The following is a 12,658-nucleotide window of genomic DNA, read 5'->3' on the forward strand; positions in this document are numbered from 1 at the left end:
TCAAGATAATATATATCGATTTATTTCTGTACATCTAATTGTGGACAACTAGTTGTAGGTTACTAACGAGGACAGCTGACTTAATAAACTTAAAACATTAAAACGTATTAAAAATGTTGTAAATATATTTTTAACATACTTTGATATATATGTACATATTTGTTATAGGTTCGTCAATCGACCAGTGGCCAAGTCTTACTTCCCGACGAAGTAAAAATCTGTGAAAGTGAGTTATAGTCCCACTTTCAAAAACTAATATTTTGGGATGAGAATACATGCGCAATTTTTATATATGTTTTACGAAATAGACACAAGTAAATGAAACTACATTATATGGGTGAATGATCGAAGCCGAAAATGCCCCTTTTGCTTGGTAACCTAAGAATTAGTAAACCGATCTACTAATTGACGCGAATCCTAAAAATAGATCTATTGGGCCTAACGAACCCCATCCAAAGTACCGGATGCTTTAGTACTTCGATGTTGTTTTTATCATGTACGAAGGATTTCCCTGAATGATAGGGGATATTCTTATATGCATCTTGTTAATGTCGGTTACCAGGTGTTCACCATATGAATGATTTTTATCTCTATGTATGGGATGTATATTGAAATATGAAATCTTGTGGTCTATTATTATGATTTGATAATATATAGGTTAAACCTATAACTCACCAACATTTTTGTTGACGTTTTAAGCATGTTTATTCTCAGATGATTATTAAGAGCTTCTGCTGTTGCATACTAAAATAAGGACAAGATTTGTAGTCCATGCTTGTATGATATTATGTAAAAACTGCATTCAAGAAACTTATTTTTGATGTAATATATTCTTATTGTAAACCATTATGTAATGGTCGTGTGTAAACGGTATATTTTAGATTATCATTATTTGATAATCTACATAATGCTTTTAATCCTTTATAGATAAAATAAAGGTTATGGTTGTTTTAAAAATGAATGCAGTCTTTGAAAAACGTCTCATATAGAGGTCAAAACCTCGCGACGAATTCAATTAATATGGAACGTTTATAATCAATATGAACGAGACATTTCAGTTGGTATCCGAGCGTTGGTCTTAGAGAACCATAAAATTGCATTAGTGTGTTCTACCGAGTTTGTTAGGATGCATTAGTGAGTCTGGACTTCGACCGTGTTTTTCTTCAAAAACGATTGCTTAATTTTTTATTTTTATTTTTGTTGGAAACTATATACTATTAACATGTAAATATTATGTGATATATTAATAATCTCTTAACGTGTTTGATATTGTGTGATAGATGTCTACCTCTAGTACAAATCCCATTAATTCAAAAATTCCCGAAGAGGAACCAGAAGAGGAGGAACCGGAAGAGGAGGAACAGGAAGAAGAGGAACCAGAAGAGGAGGAATCGGAAGAGGAGGAACCAGAAGAAGAGGTTCTGGAGGAAGAAATATTGATACCTATAGTAAATCGATTAAATAAAAGAAAATCCTCAACTAACGGACCAAAGTTAATAATGGTCAATGGTGTTTTCGCCGAAGAAGCAAAATATTGGGAAGATTACCAATTTTCCTATGAATCGGATCCCGATGAGGATTCCAATGATGTTATAGAAATTACCTCGACCCAATTTAATAAAGCGAAAGAAAATAATAAGGGAAAAGGTATAAAAATAGAAAAACCCGATTCCAACCCCGATAAACTTTATATGTATCGACAACATCCGTATTTCTTAAAATGTAACAATGACCCAGGAACCTCTAAACCACCAGGTTTCTCTAAACCATTGTGGAAAATGATGGCTCGTATTAGAGGAACACCATATATTCCTAGAAAATTAGGAAAACGAACCAAGTCCGAAGAAGAAGAAGCCAGTGATTCAGATTAGAGGGTTGTAATCATGTTGTATATTATATGTATTGTAGTGTGCTTGTACTTTTATGTTCTATGAAAAAAAAATTGCTTGTATTGTTTGTTAATTATCTTTTACGAATCTAATCCTTGTCTATTTTACAGTATAAAAACAAAATGGACGTTAAGGGTAGACAACCGAATATTTTAGAAGACCTACCAGAGGATATGATTGAGGAAATCTTGTCTAGAGTCGGTCAGAATTCATCAGCACATTTAGTTATGGCGAAATTAACTTGTCAAACATTTGAAAGACTTTTCAGAAATGCCTTAGTTTATAAAAGGCTTTCCTTTGATAGGTGGGGTATATCACATTGGGGAGACCATAAGTTACGCCGTGTTTTCTTTAAAACATTAAATGCGGGGAACCCAAATGCAATTTTACGCTACGGTTTAAGAACCTATTTTGACTCAACATATCCCAACATAGGATTTCGTGAATTAGAAAGAGCTTCTAACATGCAACATAAAGAAGCATGTTATGCTTACGGGTTAGTGATGTTCGCTTCTTACCAAAGTGAGAAAAAGAACATCAGACTGCAGCTTTTAAATAAGACCTTCCCACAAGTGATGGATTCAGTAGTTGGGGTGAGAAACAAGGTTTTTAGATCGTTACGGGGCTGTTGGGCATTACGAAACCCTCGTCCTTTTGACGACATTACAACATGCTGCCTAGCCAATGGTCATAACGGTTACTTTCCACAAAACCAAGGATGGGAAGTCGTCTTAGTAAAACTAGAATGCATAACTTGTTTCTGGACTTATGAATTACGTGTCTTTATTTCTTTTGCTGAACAACTTGCGTATTAACTAGGTTTATCTTCAAAACTGTCCTGTATCAAAGTGTACTATATTTCATGTTATATGTAATATAGCGAAGTTGTAAGTTTGAAGAATATTTGTATGGGATATATTATTATAATCAGTTTTTCATATGGAATTGTAGTAGTTGAATTGTATATTAGCTACTAAGTATGAACTTAACGGGTAGGTAGTACCCGAATTTAAACTTATAAAACGCTAATATGAAGAAAAATCTTTTATAAATGAGTTCATATTATGCTACGAAATACTATTGACTACTCTTAATATTCTGTATGATTAACTCGATTCAATTGGCTATTTTGAAGGAAATGGCACCAACTACTCGACACACCATGAATATGAGCGAAGAGGAATTTCGTACCTTTCTTGCTGCAAACATAGCCGCAGTACAGGCTGCGCTACATACCAACAATAACTCTGAATCTAGCAATGCAGCTAACGGCGCAAGAAATCGTATAGGATGCCCCTACAAAGAATTCACTGCCTGCAAACCTTTGAAATTTGATGGAACCGAAGGACCAATTGGATTGAAATGGTGGACCGAGAAAGTCGAATCAGTGTTTTCCATAAGTAAGTGTACTGAAGAGGACAAAGTTAAGTACGCTACGCATAGCTTCACAGGTACTGCGTTAACGTGGTGGAACACCTATCTTGAACAGGTAGGACAAAATGTTGCTTACGCACTACCGTGGTCGACATTCAAGAAATTGATGAACGAGCAGTACCGTCCCAGAAACGAAGTCAATAAACTCAAGGCAGAACTTAGGGATTTACGAACACAAGGGTTCGACGTTACCATATATGAATGACGATTCACAGAGTTGTGCCTATTGTGCCCGGGAGCATTCGAAGATGAAGAAGAGATGATCGACGCGTTTGTAAAAGGGTTACCAGTAAGGATTCAAGAAGATGTGAGTTCACACGAGCCCGCTTCTATACAGAAGGCAAGTCGAATGGCTCATAAACTCATAAATCAGATTGAGGGAAGAATTAAAGAGCAGGCGGCCGAAGAAGCCAACACGAAACAACTCAAGAGGAAGTGGGAGGAAAACGGTGACAAGAGTCACCAGTACAACAACAACAACAATTACAACCACAATCGCAACAACTATCCCAACAACTGCAACAATAATCGCAACAATAACCGCAATCCTAACAATAACTACAACAAACATCCCAACAACAACAACTACAACAACTGTTTCAACAACAATAACAATCCCAACAACAACCTCAATAACCACAACGGCAACAAAAACCAAAAACAGCCATGTCATAGGTGTGAAGAAAATCATTAGGGGTTTTGCACCACATTTTGCAACAGGTGTAAAAGAAATGGTCATAGTGCGACAAAGTGTGAGGTATACGGACCAAAGTGTAACAGAACCAAAGGAACAAATAATGTCGGAACAAGTAATGCCGAAACGAATAGTGTCGGAGCAAGTAATACCAACCCTGTTTGTTATAAATGTGGAAAACCGGGCCACATTATTAGAAATTGCCCGAATCAGGGGAATACTAATGGGCAGGGCCGTGGAAGAGTTTTCAATATTAATGAGGCAGAAGCACAGGAATACCCGGAGCTTGTTACGAGTACGTTTCTTATTGACGATAAATCTTCTTATGTTTTATTTAATTCGGGTGCGGATAGAAGCTATATGAGTAGAGAATTTTGTGCTAAATTAAGTTGCCCATTGACGCCTTTGGATAATAAATGTTTACTCGAATTAGCAAATGGTAAATTAATTTCAGCAGATAATATATGTCGGGATAGAGAAATTGAACTGGGTGATGAAACGTTTAAGATTGATTTAATACCAGTCGAGTTAGGGAGTTTTGATGTAATAATTGGCATGGACTGGTTGAAGAAGGTGAGAGCAGAGGTCGTTTGTTATAAAAAGGCGATTCGCATTATGCGTGAAAAAGGAAAACCTTTAATGGTGTACGGAGAAAAGAACAACGCGAAATTAAATCTTATTAGTAGTTTGAAGGCGCAAAAACTAATAAGAAAAGGTTGTTACATCATTCTAGCACACATCGAGGAAGTTAAACCTGAAGAAAAGAACATTAGTGATGTTCCCGTCGCAAAAGAATTTCCCGATGTATTTCCGAAAGAATTATCGGGATTACCCCCACATCGATCCGTTGAATTTCAAATAGACCTTGTACCAGGAGCTGCACCAATAGCTCGTGCTCCATACAGACTCACACCCAGCGAAATGAAAGAATTACAAAGTCAGTTACAGGAACTTTTAGAGCGTGGTTTCATTCGACCAAGCACATCACCATGGGGAGCTCCTGTTTTGTTTGTCAAGAAGAAAGATGGTACATTCAGGTTGTGTATCGACTACCGAGAGTTAAACAAACTTACCATCAAGAACCGCTACCCACTACCGAGAATTGACTACTTATTTGATCAACTACAAGGCTCGTCTATTTATTCGAAGATCGATTTACGTTCTGGATATCATCAAATGTGGGTGAAGGAGGATGATATTCCAAAGACTGCTTTTAGGACACGTTACGGTCATTACGAGTTTATGGTTATGCTGTTTGGATTGACCAACACACCAGCTGTGTTCATGGACCTCATGAACCGAGTGTGTGGGCCATATCTTGACAAGTTTGTCATTGTTTTCATCGATGACATACTTATTTACTCGAAGAATGATCAAGAGCACGAAGAACATTTGAGAAAAGTGCTAGAGTTGCTGAGAAAAGAAAAACTGTACGCTAAGTTTTCAAAGTGTGCATTTTGGTTGGAAGAAGTTCAATTCCTCGGTCATATAGTGAACAAAAAAGGTATTCAGGTGGATCCAGCAAAGATTGAAACCGTTGAAAAGTGAGAAACCCCGAAAACTCCAAAACACATACACCAATTTTTAGGGCTAGCTGGTTATTACAGGAGATTCATCCAAGATTTTTCTAAAATAGCAAAACCCTTGACTGCGTTAACGCATAAAGGGAAGAAATTTGAATGGAAGGATGAACAAGAGAAAGCGTTTCAATTATTGAAGAAAAAGTTAACTACGGCACCTATATTGTCATTACCTGAAGGAAATGATGATTTTGTAATATATTGTGACGCCTCAAAGCAAGGTCTCGATTGTGTATTAATGCAATGAACGAAAGTAATTGCTTATGCGTCTAGACAATTGAAGATTCACGAACAAAATTATACGACGCATGATTTGGAATTAGGTGCGGTTGTTTTTGCATTAAAGACTTGGAGGCACTACTTATATGGGGTCAAAAGTATTATATATACCGACCACAAAAGTCTTCAACACATATTTAATCAGAAACAACTGAATATGAGGCAGCGTAGGTGGATTAAATTGTTGAATGATTACGACTTTGAGATTCGTTACCACCCGGGGAAGGCAAATGTGGTAGCCGACGCCTTGAGCAGAAAGGACAGAGAACTCATTCGTGTAAAATCTATGAATATAATGATTCACACTAACCTTACTACTCAAATAAAGGAGGCGCAACAAGTAGTTTTAAAAGAGAGAAACTTAAAGGATGAAATACCCAAAGGATCGGAGAAACATCTTAATATTCGGGAAGACGGAACCCGGTATAGGGCTGAAAGAATTTGGGTACCAAAATTTGGAGATATGAGAGAAATGGTACTTAGAGAAGCTCATAAAACTAGATACTCAATACATCCTGGAACGGGGAAGATGTACAAGGATCTCAAGAAACATTTTTGGTGGCCAGGTATGAAAGCCGATGTTGCTAAATACGTAGGAGAATGTTTGACGTGTTCTAAGGTCAAAGCTGAGCATCAGAAACCATCAGGTCTACTTCAACAACCCGAAATCCCGGAATGGAAATGGGAAAACATTACCATGGATTTCATCACTAAATTGCCAAGGACTGCAAGTGGTTTTGATACTATTTGGGTAATAGTTGATCGTCTTACCAAATCAGCACACTTCCTACCAATAAGAGAAGATGACAAGATGGAGAAGTTAGCACGACTGTATTTGAAGGAAGTCATCTCTAGACATGGAATACCAATCTCTATTATCTCTGACAGGGATGGCAGATTTATTTCAAGATTCTGGCAGACATTCCAGCAAGCATTAGGAACTCGTCTAGATATGAGTACTGCCTATCATCCACAAACTGATGGGCAGAGCGAAAGGACGATACAAACGCTTGAAGACATGCTACGAGCATGTGTTATTGATTTCGAAAACAGTTAGGATCGACATCTACCGTTAGCAGAATTTTCCTACAACAAAAGCTACCATTCAAGCATTGAGATGGCGCCATTTGAAGCACTTTATGGTAGAAAGTGTAGGTCTCCGATTTGTTGGAGTGAAGTGGGGGATAGACAGATTACGTGTCCGGAGATAATACAAGAAACTACCGAGAAAATCATCCAAATTCAACAACGGTTGAAGACCACCCAAAGTCGACAAAAGAGCTACGCTGACATTAAAAGAAAAGATATAGAATTTGAAATTGGAGAGATGGTCATGCTTAAAGTTTCACCTTGGAAAGGCGTTGTTCGATTTGGTAAACGAGGGAAATTAACTCCAAGGTATATTGGACCATTCAAGATTATTGATCGTGTCGGACCAGTAGCTTACCGACTTGAGTTACCTCAACAACTCGCGGCTGTACATAACACGTTCCACGTCTCGAATTTGAAGAAATATTTTGCTAAAGAAGATCTCACTATTCCGTTAGAGAAAATCCAAATCAACGAAAAACTTCAATTTTTCGAAGAACCTGTCGAAATAATGGATCGTGAGGTTAAAAGACTTAAGCAAAACAAAATACCTATTGTTAAAGGTCGATGGAATGCTCGTAGAGGACCCGAGTTCACCTGGGAACGAGAAGATCAGATGAAGAAGAAATACCCGCACTTATTTCCAGAAGATACGTCAACACCTTCAACTGCTTAAAATTTCGGGACGAAATTTATTTAACGGGTAGGTACTGTAGTGACCCGAACTTTTCCATGTTTATTTATATTGAATGAAATTATTATTTACATGATTAAATGTTTCCAACATGTTAAGCAATCAAACTTGTTAAGACTTGATTAATTGAAATAGGTTTTAGATAGACAATTGACCACCCAAGTTGACCGGTGATTCACGAACGTTAAAACTTGTAAAAATGACATATATATGGATATATATATATATATATATATATATATATATATATATATATATATATATATATATATATATATATATATATATATATATATATATATATATATATATATATAACATGATATTATGATAAGTAAGTATATCATTAGGTATTTTAACAATGAGTTATATAAATAAAATTGAGTTTATTGAATTAAGAAACTCGAAACGATATACATAACGATTATCGTTATAACAACGTTTTACTAAATACATATGAATCATATTAAGATATTGATACATTATGTTTAATCATGATAAATGATAAGTAAACATGTCATTAAGTGTATTAACAATGAACTACATATGTAAAAACAAGACTACTAACTTAATGATTTCGAAATGAGACATATATGTAATGATTATCGTTGTAACAACATTTAACTGTATATATATCATACTAAGATATATTAATATATCATAATATCATTATAATGTAATAATTTAACATCTCTTTAGATATAATAAATAATGGGTTAACAACATTTAACAAGATCGTTAACTTAAAGGTTTCAAAACAACATTTACATGTAACGACAAACGATGACTTAACGACTCAGTTAAAATGTATATACATGTAGTGTTTTAATATGTATTCATACACTTTTGAAAGACTTCAAGACACTTATCAAAATACTTCTACTTAACAAAAATGCTTACAATTACATCCTCGTTCGGTTTCATCAACAATTCTACTCGTATGCACCCGTATTCGTACTCATACAATACACAGCTTTTAGATGTATGTACTATTGGTATATACACTCCAATGATCAGCTCTTAGAAGCCCATGTGAGTCACCTAACATATGTAGGAACCATCATTTAGCAACTAGCATGAAATATCTCATAAAATTACAAAAATATTAGTAATCATTCATGACTTATTTACATGTAAACAAAATTACACATCCTTTATATCTAATCCATATACCAACGACCAAAAACACCTATAAACACTTTCATTCTTCAATTTTCTTCATCTAATTGATCTCTCTCAAGTTCTATCTTCAAGTTCTAAGTGTTCTTCATAAATTCTATAAGTTATAGTTTCATAAAATCAAGAATACTTCCAAGTTTGCTAGCTTACTTCCAATCTTGTAAAGTGATCATCAAACCTCAAGAAATATTTCTTATTTACAGTAAGATATCTTTCTAATACAAGGTAATACTCATATTCAAACTTTGGTTCAATTTTTATGACTATAACAATCTTATTTCGAGTGATGATCTTACTTGAACTTGTTTTCGTGTCATGATTCTGCTTCAAGAACTTTCAAGCCATCCAAGGATCCTTTGAAGCTAGATCCATTTGCCTCTTTTCTAGTAGGTTTATCCACAAAACTTGAGATAGTAATGATGTTCATAACGTCATTTGATTCATACATATAAAGCTATCTTTTTCGAAGGTTTAAACTTGAAATCACTAGAATATAGTTTAGTTAATTCTAAACTTGTTCGCAAACAAAAGTTAATCCTTCTAACTTGACTTTTAAAATCAACTAAACACATTTCCTATATCTATATGATATGCTAACTTAATGATTTAAAACCTGGAAACACGAAAAACACCGTAAAACCGACATACGCCGTCATAGTAACACCGCGGGCTGTTTTGGGTTTGATAATTAAAAACTATGATAAACTTTGATTTAAAAGTTGTTCTTCTGTAAAAATGATTTTTCTTATGAACATGAAACTATATCCAAAAGTCATGGTTAAACTCAAAGTGGAAGTATGTTTTTCAAAATGGTCATCAAGACGTCGTTCTTTCGACTGAAACGACTACTTCTTACAAAAATGACTTGTAACTTATATTTCTGACTATAAACCTATACTTTTTCTGTTTATATTCATAAAATAGAGTTCAATATGAAACCATAGCAATTTGATTCACTCAAAACGGATTTAAAACGAAGAAGTTATGGGTAAAACAAGATTGGATATTTTTTTGATTGTTGTAGCTACGGGAAATATTGTAACAATTCTATACAAATCATATCCTAGCTAACTTATATTGTATTATACATGTATTCTAATATAATTTTGGGATACCATAGACACGTATGCAAATGTTTTGACATATCATATCGACCCATGTATATATATTATTTGGAACAACCATACACACTCTATATGCAGTAATGTGAGAGTTAGCTATACAGGGTTGAGGTTGATTCCAAAAATATATATACTTTGAGTTGTGATCTAGCCTGAGACGTGTATACACTTGGTCGTGGATTGATTCAAGATAATATATATCGATTTATTTCTGTACATCTAATTGTGGACAACTAGTTGTAAGTAACTAACGAGGACAGCTGACTTAATAAACTTAAAACATTAAAACGTATTAGAAATGTTGTAAATATATTTTTAACATACTTTGATATATATGTACATATTTGTTATAGGTTCGTGAATTGACCAGTGGTCAAGTCTTACTTCCCGACGAAGTAAAAATCTGTGAAAGTGAGTTATAGTCCCACTTTTAAAAACTAATATTTTGGGATGAGAATACATGCAGTTTTATAAATGTTTTATGAAATAGACACAAGTAAATGAAACTACATTATATGGGTGAATGATCGAAGCCGAATATGCCCCTTTTGCTTGGTAACCTAAGAATTAGTAAACCGATCTACTAATTGACGCGAATCCTAAAGATAGATCTATTGGGCCTAACGAACCCCATCCAAAGTACTGGATGCTTTAGTACTTCGATGTTGTTTTTATCATGTACGAAGGATTTCCCGAAATGATAGGGGATATTCTTATATGCATCTTGTTAATGTCAGTTACCAGGTGTTCACCATATGAATGATTTTTATCTCTATGTATAGGATGTATATTGAAATATGAAATCTTGTGGTCTATTATTATGATTTGATAATATATAGGTTAAACCTATAACTCACCAATATTTTTGTTGACGTTTTAAGCATGTTTATTCTCAGGTGATTATTAAGAGCTTCCGCTGTTGCATACTAAAATAAGGACAAGATTTGGAGTCCATGCTTGTATGATATTATGTAAAAACTGCATTCAAGAAACTTATTTTTTATGTAATATATTCTTATTGTAAACCATTATGTAATGGTCGTGTGTAAACGGTATATTTTAGATTATCATTATTTGATAATCTACGTAATGCTTTTAAACCTTTATAGATAAAATAAAGGTTATGGTTATTTTAAAAATGAATGCAGTCTTTGAAAAACGTCTCATATAGAGGTCAAAACCTCGCGACGAATTCAATTAATATGGAACGTTTATAATCAATATGAACGGGACATTTCAACCATCGTTAAACTCGAAATAATTTTAGGAACACAATGTCACTAGCTGTACGCAAAACGGACGCTTTTTAAAAAACGCTAAATATTTGGGGTACTTTTCATACACGTTGATTTTATGTTAAATTTTTAAAAGTCGACAATTCCATAGCGAAACGCGGAGATGCACATATATTGTTAATTTAAAATAACATTTAAATCTCTCACGGGTTATACTTTTTAGTTCGACTCGAGTTGCGCTTCAACGACATCATCGTTAGCCACAAAATAATTTTACTAAACGCAATAAAATACATTGAAAACCGAACCCCCGGCGCGAAGCGAGGGTTCGATAACTAGTTAAAAACTAAAAAGAAAGAACGGGAGAGTGGAGGTGTGTGCGATTTTTATAGATTAAACTCAAAACCTTTGAATCCGAAAGCTAACTTGTGGATGCAATTAACCTTGTTATTACTTACTAGTACTACACGAACCTCAAATTCTTCCTAGTTCATCATCAATTTGGGATTTTTGGGGTTTTGTAACCCTAAACTTGAGGTATGACTAACTTTTACTTTTAAAACCAAAATTTTATAGTTAGATGATGTTGTTGTTGTTAGAAACAAGGTTCTTTACTTAAATGAAATCCTAATTCGAATTTTAGCGTTAGGGTTTATGTGTCAAAGTTAGAAAAAATGGTTGATTTTGTAAAGAGATGAACTTGTAGTTGAAAGTTGTTTAAGGGAGTTTAAAAGTTTGTTGGACTATGTTTGACTATGTTTAAAAGAGATGAACTTGTAGTTGACTATGGTTGATTTTGTAAAGAGATGAACTTGTAGTTAAAAGCTGACTTTGACTATGTTTGACTATGAAAATTTTGTTCGTGTAAGTTAGATATTGGATGGTTTGAATTATGGGTTGAGAAGACTTGAAATCATGAGTCTTGAACTAGTCAAATTAGTGCCAAAATGGGTTTTAATAGTCAAAAGAAAAACCTTAGGTGCTGTTGGTTTTGTTTAACCAAAATTGGATGTATAATGATAAAATGTGTGTATACTTGTTGACTAGGTGATTGTGTTGAGAATAATTGATTGACTTCTTGCTTGGAAGTGTTGTTGAAATACTTTCTTGGATTGAAGGTGAGTACATTGTACGCATATTATTTGATAAGTTTGTATTGATATATGAAATTGCCTATGGATGTGAGACTTCACTCCCATAGGGGATGTTACAAGTTCTCGTATTGATGATGGCTCGATTTCCGTAGGGGAGGTGCTTGAAGTTTGACTTGTCTTTATGAAGTTCTCATATTAATGATGGCCTATGGATGTGACAAGCTTAAGGTCCATAGGTCACCAGTGATGGCTTGGTTCCCGTAGGGAATGTGACAAGCGGGTATTGACTTGGTTCTCGTATGGGATGTGACAAAGCTTACGAGACATATTGCGTGTATGCTTGTTTTGATGTGTGCTTACTTACTCGGAT

The sequence above is a fragment of the Rutidosis leptorrhynchoides genome, chromosome 10 (genome assembly GCF_046630445.1).
Source record: "Rutidosis leptorrhynchoides isolate AG116_Rl617_1_P2 chromosome 10, CSIRO_AGI_Rlap_v1, whole genome shotgun sequence".
Lineage (NCBI taxonomy): Eukaryota > Viridiplantae > Streptophyta > Magnoliopsida > Asterales > Asteraceae > Rutidosis > Rutidosis leptorrhynchoides.